Source organism: Cervus canadensis, chromosome 7 (assembly GCF_019320065.1).
Source record: "Cervus canadensis isolate Bull #8, Minnesota chromosome 7, ASM1932006v1, whole genome shotgun sequence".
NCBI lineage: Eukaryota > Metazoa > Chordata > Mammalia > Artiodactyla > Cervidae > Cervus > Cervus canadensis.
The window spans coordinates 36425472-36440832 of NC_057392.1; the positions used below are offsets into that span (position 1 = coordinate 36425472).

Sequence of the window (15361 nt, forward strand, 5' to 3'; positions counted from 1 at the left end):
GCCAGGTAAAAAGTGATTTAAGTCAGACTGGAAGAGGAGACAGGGGATAGATTTTAAGATTAATATTAAGGACATCAGGAGAATGTTCCAATAACTTGGGTGAGATAAGATGGTACTGTAAACTAGAGTGTTAGCTTTGGTATGGAGAGGAATGAAAGCATTTAATACACACTTAGGAGAAAGATCAAAAATATTTCTAAACATACTAGCCTGATACCCTATTTAAATTTACCACCCACCTACTCACTGTATATAAGTCTTCATCTCTTTTGCCCTATATTTAAAAATAAATTTGTTGAAGCATAATTGTAAGACAATAATCACACAAATTTAAATTTGATAAGTTTTGACACATTGACCAATGAAATCACTACCACAATCAAGATAGCAAAATTATTTATCACCTTCAAAACTTTCCTTATGCAAGCATTGATCTGCCTTTTGTCACTATACATTAGCTTATATTTTCCAGAATTTTATATAAATGGAATCTTATACTATGCACTTGTTCTGTTTTCATTGAGTATAATAATTCTGAGATCCATTAGGTTGTTCAGTTCAGTTCAGTTTGGTTGCTCATTCATGTCCAATTCTTTGCGACCACATTGACTGCAGCATGCCAGGCCAGCCATCACCAACTCCCAGAGCTTGCTGAAACTCATGTCTATCAAGTAAGTGATGCCATCCAACCATCTCATCCTCTGTTATCCCCTTCTATTCCTGCCTTCAATCTTTCCCAGCCCCAGGGTCTTTTCTCAGGAGTCAGTTCTTCACATCAATGTCCAAAGTATTGGAGCTTCAACTTCAGCATCAGTCCTTCCAATGAATATTCAGGACTGATTTCCTTTATGATTGACTGGTTTGATGTCCTTGCAGTCCAAGGGACTCTCAAGATTCTTCTTCAACACCACAGTTCAAAAGCATCAATTCTTTGGCACTCAGCTTTCTTAATGATCCAACTCTCACATCTATACATGACTACTGGAAAAACCATAGCTTTGACTAGATGGACCTTTGTCAGCAAAGTAATGTCTCTGCCTTTTAATATGTTGTCTAGGCTGGTCATAACTTTTCTTCCAAGGAGCAAGTGTGTTTTATTTTCATGGCTGTAGTATGTGTGTCAATAAACTGCTCCTTTTCATTGTTAAGTAGTACTCTATTATACACTATTGTACTCTATTGTATTGTTACAATTTGTGTATCCATTAACCTCTTGATAGACATTTAAGCTGTTTATAATTTTTAGCTTATACAATAAAGATGCTAGGAACATCTGTGTACAAGGTTTTACAACGACATACTTTCCTTTCTTTTGTGTAAATACATAGGAGTAGAATGACTGGATCACACGAGTACATGTTTAACTTCAAAAACAACTGTCAGAATGTTTTCCAAAGTGGCTGAACCATTTACTTTCCCACCAGTGATGTATGAGGTTTCTGATTTATTCACATTTTTGCCAATATTTAGTATGGTCAGTCTTTTTAATTGCAGCCATTCTAATAGGTGTAGAGTAGTGTCTCATTGGGACTTCCCAGGTGGCTCAATGGTAAAGAATCTGTCTGCTAATACTTGAGACTCGGGTTCTATCCCTGGGTCAGGAAGATCCCCTAGAAAAGGGAATGACAATTCACTCCAGTATTCTTGCCTGGAGAATCCCATGGACATAGGAGCCTGGTGGGCACAGTCCAAGGGGTTGCAAAGAGTCAGACACGACTGAGCAACTAGCAACAACAGTTTCCCTTTGTGGTTTTAATTTGCATTTTCCTAATGCTGATATTGAACATCTTTTCATGTGCTAATTTACCAAACCTGTATCTTTTTGGGAAAGTGTGGTCAACTCTTTTGCCCATTTTAAAAAGATTTTGTTACATTATTATTGCATTTTGATATTTCTTTATATTTTCTGGATATATAAGTTCTTTATCAGATATATTCTTTACAAATATTTGCTTAGTCTGTGATTTATCTTTTCATTGTTTTAATAATGTTTTCAAAGTGTAGAATTTTTTAACTTTGATGAAGTCCAATTTATTTTTTTATGGATCATGTGTAAATGGATTGTATATTTATCATCTCCTAACATACTTCATAATTTGCTTATCTTTTTCAATAATGGATCTCAAGTATCTAGAATGGTACCTAATACATAGTACCTAATACACTGAATACAGTGAACATTTGGTTAATAAATAAAAATTTCCAGAAGTCAAATGCAAATTGTGGAGACAGTTTGCAGACAACACAGAAAATAAAACAGTCTTAAGTGTGCAAGGACATATTCAATTTTTGCTATCTGATCTAATACAAACATTTATTGATATAAGTACCCAATGTAATAAATTCTCTCAGTTAAAGGAATTGGTACCCTTTGCCTGGAGATAATTCTCCCCCAAAATATGAATTTGAGATTCTGTAGAACTTAAATGTAAATAGTGAGTCTCCTACCCGTCTCCATCCCCCACACCCCCAGTAACTCAAATCCTATATGAATTTTTGTAAATAAATTAAAGCTGCTGAATTCTCGAAAACTCTAATTGTGCCAATTATAAATAAGCCTCGGGATGGATTTCAACCAGCAGCGTCCCCAAAACCATTATCTGAAACTCTAATCCATTATTTTTTCTTTCATAATTAATTTTTCTAAGTAGGTCAGTACTATTCATTTTAAGTGCTGTTCCAGCAATCCCATTTTCTCAACAACCAAAATCAACTATAACTACATACATATATTTTTAAATTAAATATACTAAAACATTCTTATATTATGTAAAACACTAATTAGACCATTAAAGTTTTTTCTAATAAGTAATGTTAATGTGGAGAAGGAAATCACAACCACTACAGTATTTTTGCCTGGAGAATCCCATGGACACAGGAACCTGATGGGCTACAGTCCATGGGGTTGCAAAGTGTGGGACATGACTGCTTATAAGATAATGCACTATATTGGTACTCAATTGCACATCTTGACCATACACAGTCAAATAGAATCTTGTAAGCACCTCAAGGATGTCTAGATATATGGATGCTTAAATAGGTATATCTCATAAGAAAACACTTATTTTATTATATTTTAGCATCCAAATCACTAGGAACATTACCAGAAATTTATATAAGTAAAATAAACATATGATATTGTAGGTATACATTTTACATGTTATATGTATAACTATATATACCTGCATGTTTTGTGTGTGTGTATGAAATCAAAACTCAACTCAACTGGAACACGGGATAAAATGGTCAAGCAGTCAATAGAATTTGCCACACTGAGGAGCTTTAATTCTAAGAGAGCTCCTCAGGTCCTCCTCAGTTAGAACTTATATATTCTCTACTAGGCGCAATTCTAAAATCTTTGGGATCTGCTTTCCTATCCTCAACAGATTCAATATTGATAATGCAAGAGTGTAGGGGAGTTTGCGGTTGATGCTAGCTGCCAGCAGCCTGACATGGGGAGAAAAGAGAGCTTTGATAGAGCTCTGATAGAGCATCTAGGCAATGGGGGCACTGAGCCTGCTGGTTAGGAAGAAGCCTAGTGGAAACGGGCAAAATTTCTGGGAGGAAGGGTTTGATTCACTTGACCATTCTTAAAGGATGAACTTTTTGAGAATCAGCGACAAGGTGATATGGATCCAATAGGAGACTGACAGTAAATAGAAATTCACTATTTTGTTATATAATGCAAGTTGCTTTTTAAATTATTGTTTCCCTATAAAATTTTACCACCATGTATTTGTGAACATTCTGAGTGAACTAATACTGCCTGATTTTTTTTAAAAAGCACTTTTGACACTACAAATTAGCTAACTCATTCTTAAAAGATAATGAGAAGATGAGATCTTGCATTTCTCACAGAGCAAAATAGAACTACCACAAGTGTATCCATTATAAACCACTGAGGTATGAATTTAGGGAATATTAGGCTGAATATGGGGCTTCCCTGGTGCTCAGTGGATAATGAATCCGCCTTCAATGTAGGAGATGTGAGTTCGATCCCTGGGTTGGGAAGACCCTCTGGAGGAGGAAATGGCAACCCACTCCACTATTCTTGCCTGGAGAATCCTATGGACAGAGGATACATTCCATGGGGTAACAAAGAAACTGAAGCGACTGAGCACACAGGCTGAATAGGGGGCTGCTGTCCATGGGGGTCACAGAGTCGGACATGACTGAGCAACGAAGCACAGCACAGGGGGCACTAGTGGTCAAGAACTTGCCTGCCAAGGCATGAGATGTAAGAAGTGGGATGTGATCCCTGAGTCAGGAAGATCACGTGGAGGAGGGCAGCACCCACTCCAGCATTCTTGCCTGGAGAATCCCATTGACAGAGGAGCCTGGAGGGCTACGGCTCACAGGATCGAAAAGAGTTGGACATGACTTAGGAGACGTAGCACGCATACAGGCTGAATATGGAATACTATCTTAACTTTCTGCAACACCCCCTGAACCGTCACCAGAGTTCTTAATTCAAATATGTACTCCTGATCTAAAAATATGCTAGCTCAAGAAACTGAATGATTACCCCTCAGCTGAAAGCATATTTAGTGACCTGAGATAGGAGAAATTTCACTTCAGTCAAGCAAATGGTTTTGGTTTTCCAACCAAGGGAAAGCTTCATCATGTAAGAGCCATCATTATAATGGAATGTGACTGATTTTTTTTTTTAAAAAAGATGTGTTTTAACATAGACCTCTAATAAGGGCTATTTTTCATAGCAGTCACCCTGGTAGAAACTTACTCCAGGGATACTGTCATTACTTGAAAGTCGGGGCCATTGCCTTTAGAATTAGTTTCTGGGGAAAAAAAAAAAACAGCCTTTTTGCTTCACAGCTACCTTTTCCCTACCACCACATGCTGCTGATTACCCTACTATGAATGTGCCTCACTTATACTGATCAACAAAAAGCCTCCTCCTGGATTTGGTATCATGGCCTACTTATCCTGAGCTTTGCTCAGGGTTGGGGGTTGGAGAGGGTTTACGGGAATTAAGAGAGTCTATTTTTGACCACTGAATCTGTGTGGCATACCAAATTCCTTTGGCCATAAAGCAATATAAAATTGAGATTACCAAGGCCCTATACCCGGGACCAGAGAATAAAAATTCTCCACAACAAAGAGGACTTTTAGGAATCATTTTCATCTAAAGTTTGTGTGCACGTGTTTCTGGCTTGGCTCTTAATTGACCTGCTCTTCCAGTATATGGTGCCTGGAATCTGAGGGAGAACTTTGTCCTTACCAGGACAGTTGTCATAGAGTAACACAATAAATAAAGTATAATGAGTTAAATTTGAGCACCTAGTCTAGGGGTCTATGTACCCTGTGGGTCTTCAGTAAGAATTTGCTAATTATGTCTGACTCACTTTCAGTGTGAATAAACCACATATATGCTGCTATTAAAATAAAACAACCAACACATATACTTTGTAACTTCCTGGAAGTAAAAAAGCGAACTTGCAGAATCACTCTCACCCTTCTTAATCCCCTCTCCCTGCAAACCAATTCAAAGGAAGAAAAGAATACAAAGGGAAAGTGAATGTAAGAAAAACAATTAGCCATTGCTGTCTGCAAAGCCTGTAACGTTATCTAGAATGATAGCATGGCCATTGTTCAGGCTGCCAGAGCCCTGCATGTTTGCTAGCTTACCCGAGCTCCTGGGAGAATAATAAACTAAGCAGATTAGATTGTAGACTGATGCCTCCATGCCACCACCATCTCACACAACAAGCAGACTGTTCTAAGCATCTGAACACATGCAGGCAGGTAAACCCAGAGAATGGGCACTCCACGTTGGCGGGAGGGGAAGAGGCTGCCAACAAACAGGGCCTGTTTATTATTTAACAGTTGGTACTGCTAGAGGCCTGGCACCACTATAGAGCACTCTCTGTTTCAGTGCAAGTCAGCCTGATTATGAGAGCGTGTGAGCCAAATCGTGTTTACCATAGTCCATGAGAACCTCAGTGCCCCCAACAGACATGGAAATTCTTACAACAGCTCTCATCCAAACAGACAACATAGCTCCTGAGATGGAGGTAAAAGGCTTTGTGTGCTTAAATCTTGTCTGATCATCTGCTCAGTGTCTCTACGTGTACTTGCTTTTTCTCTGCTTAAGACTAGTCATTCCTCTTCAATGACATGTGACTCTGCTTTTGGTTACTCTCCTTTGGGACCTAAATCAACCAAATAATGTGTGAATCACCCATCTACTAATAATGCTCAGGCTAGTCGGCATGCTTTGGCTTTCCAGCAAAAGAATTTGCTGCACATGACACCTACCTCCTGCTTCGCCAGGACTGCCTCTGCAGTAAGTCTTCTCTGCCAATGTGGGCCACAGGTGGATGCCTGCCTACAAATCCAATCAGCTGGATAATGTGCAACTATCACAAGAGTGGACCTTAATGACAAAGAGCCCTGCTTAGATGGGTCACCCCATTAACTTTGATTTGATTATTCTGCCCCACCAGAACACTTGGCTTTACAACCACAGATGGCACCAGCTCAACATAAAACCCATAGAGAAAGTAGTCATGTTGGGTTCATAGATTTTCAAAATATTAAATATGATATAAAAAATAAAAATGGTAAGTACTGAGATAGTCTCTGGCTCCTTAGGAAGGCACTAATTATTTTTAATAAATAAAAAAGGTCAGATGTTGATGCTGGGAAAGATTGAGGGCAGGAGGAGAAGGGGCAACAGAAGATGAAATGGTTGGATGGCATCGCAGACTCAATGGACATGAGTTTGAGCAAACTCTGGGAAATAGTGAAGGACAGGGAAGCCTGGCGTGCTGCAGTCCATGGTGTGACAACAATAGAGCACATGAGACAATTGAGACTAGGCAACACAGGTCATCTAATCATTTCCTTTGAAATTTAACATAAATCAACCACTCTTTTAAGTGTGAGAATCTTGGCTTTTAGCTTTAATATACACCAATCTTCAGTATACACAATATATATCAAGCTTTTGATACCATGCATTCTATACATTTTTAAATAAATCTGAGATAAAATGGGCTCAACAAAAACTAATTCAATACTTTGAAACTTAATTGTACCTTGGATACGTTCCCTATGATCATGAGTAAATCACCAAAATGCTGTCTACCAATGAAGACAGAGGCACAATAAAACATATTGTCTTACCTGAAACAATGTATATTAATTTTTATGTTTTGTTTTGTAATTGACAGTTGATATTTACCTGCTGAAATATCAAAATGTTTTTTGTTTATTTTTCCTTAATAAACTGCTTGTTTTTCCTTAATAATCTCTCAAGTTTAAATGCCACTCAAAGAAAATAATATATGCTAAATATAGCTGAATAAAGTTAATTTCATATTTTTCATTTTATTATGTTTTCAAAGAAAGTACTTGTCCATAAGTCATAGGTCAGATACACATACATAGTAAAGAAAACTATAACAACAGAGCAGGTATGAAAAAATAATCTCCTGGTTTAGGATAAAGTTAATTCCTAATTTAAAATTTAATCAATTCCTCTACTGATCAGAGATACTTCATAAACAGCCCCAAATTAAGGAAGTTAATTCTAAAATCAGGGGGCTTCTCTCAAAGCATCCTGCATATAATAATGCTCATAAATGCTACTTAACAGCAGAGCAATGGGTCCAATTACAGTTTCACAAAAGGAAAAGTGCTATTTCAGTCATGACAAAAATATGAACAAGGATTTTTCACAATGAGTAGATTAAAGATGAGTGACATGTGTTTATCTTTGCACTAAAATACTTCACAACGAAGCAGAGACATCAGTTCATACGGTTGACAGATGACTATGTGCTAGATACTCCTTTAAGACATTTATATGAATGTACTCATTTAATCCTCACAACAACTGAATAAACATGTACTATTGTTTCCACCATTTTACAGATAAGGAAATTGAGGCACAGTGAGGTTAAGTAACCAGCCTGAGGCAGACTCTAATAGCACTGATCATTCCATCTGAGGTCTGTATTTAATTTAAAGCTATGTGGTCCCAGCGGCCTGTAAAATATTAGTGTTAAAGCAATTTAAAATTATCTAGTGCATGGTTCTAGAATTCTGGGTTGGAAAGGAGGTTTGGGAAGATTGTGAAGCCTCAAAATTTTGTAAATAGATATACTTTTCTGAGAAAGGAATACGAACTATGAAACTAGTCTAAATTTCTCATGAGATATTAAAGAAATACAGCTATGCATATAAATGTCATACATTACAGTTAGTCCCTCACATTTGAACCTTCAGGTTGCAAACCTTCAAAGATGCAATTGTGCATTCCATCAAGGTAGGTGTGAATGGAATTGCAGCTTGCTTTCTGTCTCCTATTGCTGACGATCCTACACCTCAACCATCTCCCATCTTCTCTCCCTTCTCCAGTCAGTAACTCTTCTTCCCTGAACATGTGATGCCAGCCATTGTACTGTACTACTATACTTTCCAAGGTACTATACTGTAAGATTAAAAATGTTTTCTTTATTTTTTGTGTTTGTTTGTTTTTTATGTATAATTTGTGTGAAAAGTATTATAAACCCCTTACAGTGCAGTACTATATAACCAATTGTGTTAGCTGGATATCTAGGTTTGCTGCACTTATGAACAAATTGGACTTATGAATGTGCTCTCGGAACAGAACTCATTTGTATGTTGGGAACTTGCATGAGAAAAAAAGTAGAAGAATGAAGCCGAGAAACCAGAGCTCCTTTCATTATCTTCTCAACCCTAACACCCTCAGCTGACTTGGCCTTCCATGGCAGTAGAAACCTGAGTGAAGGACACAGAGACTTTACCTCTGCCAGTTCCCTATTACTCACTAAAGCAAAGGCAGGAGACCAGAAGAACAGAAACTCTCATGGAGTCTGCTCTTGGATAGTCAGTGCTAATGGGGCAAAGGTGAGGGAACACTTAAAAGATAAGAATTTTAAAATTCCTGAAATTTCTTTTTATTACTCTTGGATCTCTTAATAGTAATTTATATTTACACAGAAATCATCTATTGTGTTCAAATTTTTCAAATTTATGTGTAAAGTATTCATAGTAATTATTTTAACTTCTTCTATTTCTATGATTACTTCCCTTCCTATATTTCTAACTTTCTGTATTTGTGGGCTTTCTCATTTGGTAATTAAATCATGTAATATTGACTTAGTCTTTCCAGGTGGAGCTAGTGGTAAACGACCCACCTACCAATGCAGGAGACATAAGAGACACAGGTTTGATCCCTAGTTTGGGAAGATCTGGGCATGGCATGGCAACCCACTCCAGCATTCTTGCCTGGAGAATTCCATGGACAGAGGAATCTGGCAGGCTATATTCCATACAGTTGCAAAGAGTAGGACATGACTTAAGGACTGAAGGGACTTAGCACATATGCATGCAATGTTGATTTATGTATTGTTTTGTCATTCTCTTTGTGAAATACAATTCATGTCTCTCTTTTTCATTTTCTAATTCATTAATTTCTGATTTTATTTTTTATCAATTTTTACTACTACTTTGCATATTTTTTTCTTTAAACAAACTTCCTGAGATGAATGATAGTACATTTATAATTATTTTTCCTCATAATGTTAATATTAAAGCCATGGACATTCCTCTGAACACTGCTCTAACTCTACCCATATGTACTTATTTTCTGTACATTCTGTAGTTTAATTTAAAAAATAGATTTTAAAAGTTTAAATTTTACCAAGAGATAATAGTTTTAATTTTTTATTTAATATTAATCTCTAACTCATTATGTTATGATTGAATATAGCCTGAATTTTCTCAAATGTCCTTCAGGCATAATAGTTTTTCTTCTTTGATCTTTTAACATGGCTAATTGTATTAGAAGACTCCCTAAAAATAAACTATGTTTTTAATAGATAACTTTTTAGTCTTATATTTATTACTTTAAAATAAAATATATTCTTGATCTTAATTCTGCCACCTGATTTTATATTATTTCAAAATCACTTCTTTTCTCTGATTTAATTCATTAATGTGTTTTCTTCCTAATAGTTTGGAAGTTTTATCTCAGTTTGTTAATTCTCCTATTGAAGTGTTTCTCAAACTTACAGGGTTTATTTTAAATGTAGGTTCCATGTCTCATCCCTCTCCACCAAAAAAATTCAGTAGGTCTAGACTGAGATACTGGGTATTTTTTAAAAGGCTTTATAATGCACATTCTCATGGTCTGATGACCACATTTTGAGCAAACTGTTCTAATGGTTTACTTTATACATTTTAATAATGGAGATAAAGTCTTATTTTTTATTCCATGACTTTATAATACAAATTTGGTTTAACTAAAAAATTATTCTAAAAATCATGAAAGCACTCCACTATATTCTTTTTACCTTTCCCTCTCTCTTTCTTCTTATGGCGGACTTTGATTAAATTGTTACCTTTAATTATTATTATTATTATTTTTATAGCTTTATAATGCATCTCAGGGGCTTCCCAGGTGGCTCACTGGTAAAGAACCTGTCTGCAAATGCAGGAGACTCAGGTTTGATCCCCTAGTCAGGAAGATCCCCTGGAGAAGGAAATGGCAACCTGCTCCAGTATTCTTGCCTGGGAAATCCTATGGACAGATGAGCCTGGTGGGCTATAGTCCATGGGGTTGCAAAGAGTTGGACATAACTTAGTGACTAAACAACAATGCATCTACATCTCTGTTACTAAGTTTGCCAAATTTGGGCAGTATTGATCCCTCATTCCCAGCTTTTAAACACAGGTGAATTAATCTACACTTGCTTCATTATTTCCTTTTTACCTTTCAAACCTCTCTGGTTCTGTCATGTTATTATTTTTATATTATCAAGGTTTATACCATTTATATTCTATTATGTAACATCTTCCCTTCCCTACCTGATTTGTTAGTCATAAGTTTATTTTTAAGTTGATCTGAGATTCACTAATGTTTATTTTATATTGGCTTCTCTTAATATTTTGTTAGCCTAAACTCATCATTAACCATTTTGTTTTGTCTTGTTTGTTTACCAGAATAGTTCATGGTACTACAAATGCTTGCATTTCAAAATTTTGAGGCAAATTAAATCTCTCCCCTTTTGATCGTTTTTAATATATGCTTTCTAGCTATCTTTCTTCAGCCATAAAGTTCTGTAATTTCAACAAGATAGACCTCAGTGCTTACTGCTCAGCACCATGAATTTCCAAGGATATAGTGTGCCCTGTTCCATATAAAAATTCAGGACAATTTCCAGCAAATTTTTATTCTATTACACATTGAAATTGTTTTCCATTCATTTTGTTCTTTTTTCCTTCACAAATATCAGTTGTCCCTATATTTCCTTTGCCTTCCAAAGGTATAACATTAAATTGTATTTATTCAATTTTAACAGATAATACATTTACATGATTTCAGAATGCAAATATGTGAAATGATACACAGTAAATGGTCTACCTTTTATCCTGTTTCCATTCACCCAGTTCTTATACAATCCTATGACATGTAACTACTGCTATTAATTTGCTTGCTTTTTAAAAACAGATATGCCAGTAAAAAACAACAACAATACTCACATTCTTCTCTTCATATGTATAGTTTTACATAATACATGCTGATCTACACTTTGCATTTTTCACTTAAAATATGTACATTGAATGGATATTCAATAGTTCATTAACTGAATCCTCTACTGCCAAACATTTAGATTGTTGACTATATATATCCAACAACAAACAATGCTGTAGTGAATAATCTTGTGTATATATTATTTTGGGTTTCCCTGGTAGCTCAATGGTAAAGAACCCACCTGCATTGCAGGAGATGCAGGTTCAATCTTTGGGTTAGGAAGATGCCCTGGAGAAGGAAATGGCAAAATGGCAACCCACTCCAGCATTCTTGTCTAGGAAATCTCATGGACAGTGGAGCCTGGTGATGAGCTGTGGTCCATGGGGTCACATAGAGTTGGATTCGACTTAGCGACTAAACAACAACAACATATATCATTTTATTTATGGAATAAGTTCTTAAAATCAGAGTTGACGGGTTAGAGAGAATACTTGTTATTTTGGTAAATATTATAAAATTTATTCTCCATTTGAAGTTGTTTACTTTTGGCATTTTGATAGTTGAAAATGCATCTTGGTATTTTTCTTTTTTTTTTTTTTTAAATTTTTTTATTAGTTGGAGGCTAATTACTTCACAACATTTCAGTGGGTTTTGTCATACATTGATATGAATCAGCCATAGATTTACACTTATTCCCCATCCCGATCCCCCCTCCCACCGGTATTTTTCTTATTTGCATTTCTCTTATCATGAATAGTTTAATCTTTATTTATCTTATTGAATTGAATATATGCTAATATGTTTAAGGGCCATTTGAATGTTTTGTGCCAGTTTTCCTATTGAGCTGTTGGTCTTCTTTCTTATCAATTTGCAGTTCTGATTTATTAGGGAGATAATATTTTTATTTGAGATATGAGTTGCCAATCATAATTATCACCTTCTCACATCATTTAAAAAGTATTTTTAAGGTTTTTTTTTTCTCATTCACAATTCTAGTGATATTATTAGAAGTTCTTTCCTTCTGCTACTTTCTATATCTAATATGGCTTTTAGTTCTATAATAGCTCTATTTTGGTCTTCCATTTCTTTCCTGTTCTCTCATAGGTTACTCTTTTTTGTTGTCTTACCTCTTTAATCCTGTATATCTAATCTATGACCTCTTATTTTTATAAAGCTACAGTTTCTTCTATTTCTTTGCTATTATGAGGAAACGATATTGTTTTCAAGTACAACTCTTTTACTGGTATAAATCTTGATCTTCTATTCCTTATGTCACTTTTGATTTAAATTAGCTACAAATGGGTTCATGCTCGTTCCTTTCTGATTATTTCTCATCTTTCAGTCAGCCAATTTTATTAGCTGTTTGCTGAATAGGAGAGGCTGGAGGAGTGGAATGGGGCAGTTTAGAGTTTCATTTTGTGCCATATTTGCTGGCACATTATATCTCTTCTCTTCAGTTCTACTATGCATACTTTTCAAGGAATATGCCTCTGCTCTGTAACTCCCTACTTGGGTTGATGGGAGCCCTAAAGGACTTGCAAGAAGCCCTGTGTGTCTCAGATCTTTCTGGTCATAATTAATGTTTGTTTTCCTTTTCCTAAATGTGATCAACATGGCAAAAGCTAATGTGGGTTACTATCTCCACCATGCCATCCTCACATCCTGTTTTGGTATATGTAGCAGGCTGGTGCCAGCTTCTCTGTTGACCTGTGCTGTAGAACAGGGCTCAGGCTGCATCCACAGACCACTGAGAGCCTAGATTTTCCTGTTTCACATAAGCAACTATAGCATGTGGCCCTCAGAGTCATTCCAACTACTTTGGATGTTCTGGCTATCACATGTTTAACATACTCTTGATATCCCATTTGACTTGGTCTAAATTTCATAGTATTCCTTTGTTATTTGGGGTTGTGTCTGTCTCCTAAAGGAAGACGGGTTTTATCTGCTTCATTTTAATTTGCTTATTCGTTTGATTGCTTGTTAGTTTTTGTATGAGGAGGTATGAAGTAAAACTGCATTTACGTTTTCATCTATGTCCTCTCAATTGGCAAACAGAGTACTTCACTTATTAGTACCTCTTCAACTCTTCCCTCAACTGATTGGCCTTCCAGTCCCCAAAACTGGACAAATCCATTGTAAGGGGCCAACTAAGTATTTACATGAGTTGACCATTGTATGTATCCCCTTATAAGCATATTTGAAATAGAGGCATTTAAACCCTAAAATTGAGACTTTCAGAGGAAGCTATGAAATGAAGCTAGACAGCATATTAAAGTGCAGAGACATTACTTTGCAAACAAAGGTCTGTCTAGTCAAGGCCATGGTTTTTCTAGGAGTCATGTGTCGATGTGAGAGCTGGACTGTAAAGAAAGCTGGGCACTGAAGAATTGATGCTTTTGAACTGTGGTGTTGGAGGAGGCTCTTGAGAATCCTTTGGACTGAAAGGAGATCCAACCAGTCCATCCTAAAGGAGGTCAGTCCTGGGTGTTCATTGGAAGGACTGATGTTAAAGCTGAAACTCCAATACTTTGGCCACCTGATGCGAAGAGCTGACTCATTGGAAAAGACCCTGATGCTTGGAAACATTGAACGTGGGAGGAGAAGGGGATGACAGAGGATGAGATGGTTGGATGGCATCACCAACTCAATGGACATGAGTTTGGGTAAACTCTGGAAGCTGGTGATGGACAGGGAGGCCTGGCATGCTGCAGTCCATGGGTCGCAAACAGTCAGACACAAATGAGTGACTGAACTGAACTGAACTGATGAAATGAAGCTATGGCTATAGAATGACAAAAAACATGGAAGATGTGAGGAAGCAGCTCAGTTCAGCTCAATTCTGCAATCAGCTTTCTTTATAGTCTAACTCTCACATAGCCTCGACTAGATGGACCTTTGTTGGCAAAGTAATGTCTCTGCTTTTTAATATGATATCTAGGTTGGTCATAACTTTCCTTCCATGGAGTAAGTGTCTTTTAATTTCATGGCTGCAGTCACCATCTGCAGTGATTTTGGAGCCCAGAAAAATAAAGTCAGCCACTGTTTCTACTGTTTCCCCATCTATTTGCCATGAAGTGATGGGACTGGATGCCATGAACTTAGTTTTCTGAATGTTGAACTTTAAGCCAACTCTTTCACTCTCCTCTTTCCCTTTCATCAAGAGGCTCTTTAGTTCTTCTTCACTTTCTGCCATAAGGGTGGTGTTATCTGAATATCTGAGGTTACTGGTATTTCTCCCAGCAATTTTGATCCCAGTTTGTGCTTCATGCAGCCCAACATTTCTCATGATGTACTCTACATACAAGTCAAATAAGCAGGGTGACAATATACAGCCTTGACGTACTCCTTTTCCTGTCTGGAACCAGTCTTTTGTTCCATGTCCAGTTCTAAGTGGTGCTTCCTGACCTGCATACAGATTTCTCAAGAGGCAGGTCAGGTGGTCTGGTATTCCTATCTCTTTCAGAATTTTTCACAGTTTATTGTGATCCACATATTCAAAGGCTTTGGCATAGTCAACAAAGCAGAAATAGATGTTTTTCTAGATCTTTCTTGTTTTTTTGATGATCCAGTGGATATTGGCAGTTTGATCTCTGGTTCTTCTGCCTTTTCCAAAACCAGCTTGAAGAAGTTAGGGGGCCACAATTAGTATCTGAAAAATTACCTGAAGTGGGTGACTGATAGATACGTTTGAGTTGCTTTAATCTCTATAATTTGCTACTACAATGCCTCATTTTCTCTACAACAGGAGAATAATAAGAGAAAGTAAGTAAATTTTTTAGTTAACTCTTTAAACAATTTTCTTCTAAACATTAAGGTGGAAATCTTTATTTCCAGTTT

At 36.5% G+C, this 15361-nt stretch overlaps 1 protein-coding gene across 25 annotated transcripts in view; it reads right to left on the bottom strand.

Annotated features, from left to right (window-relative positions):
• ZBTB20 (zinc finger and BTB domain containing 20) overlaps positions 1-15361 on the bottom strand; it is an 846256-nt gene that overhangs the window by 536724 nt on the left and 294171 nt on the right. The window lies entirely within an intron of this gene.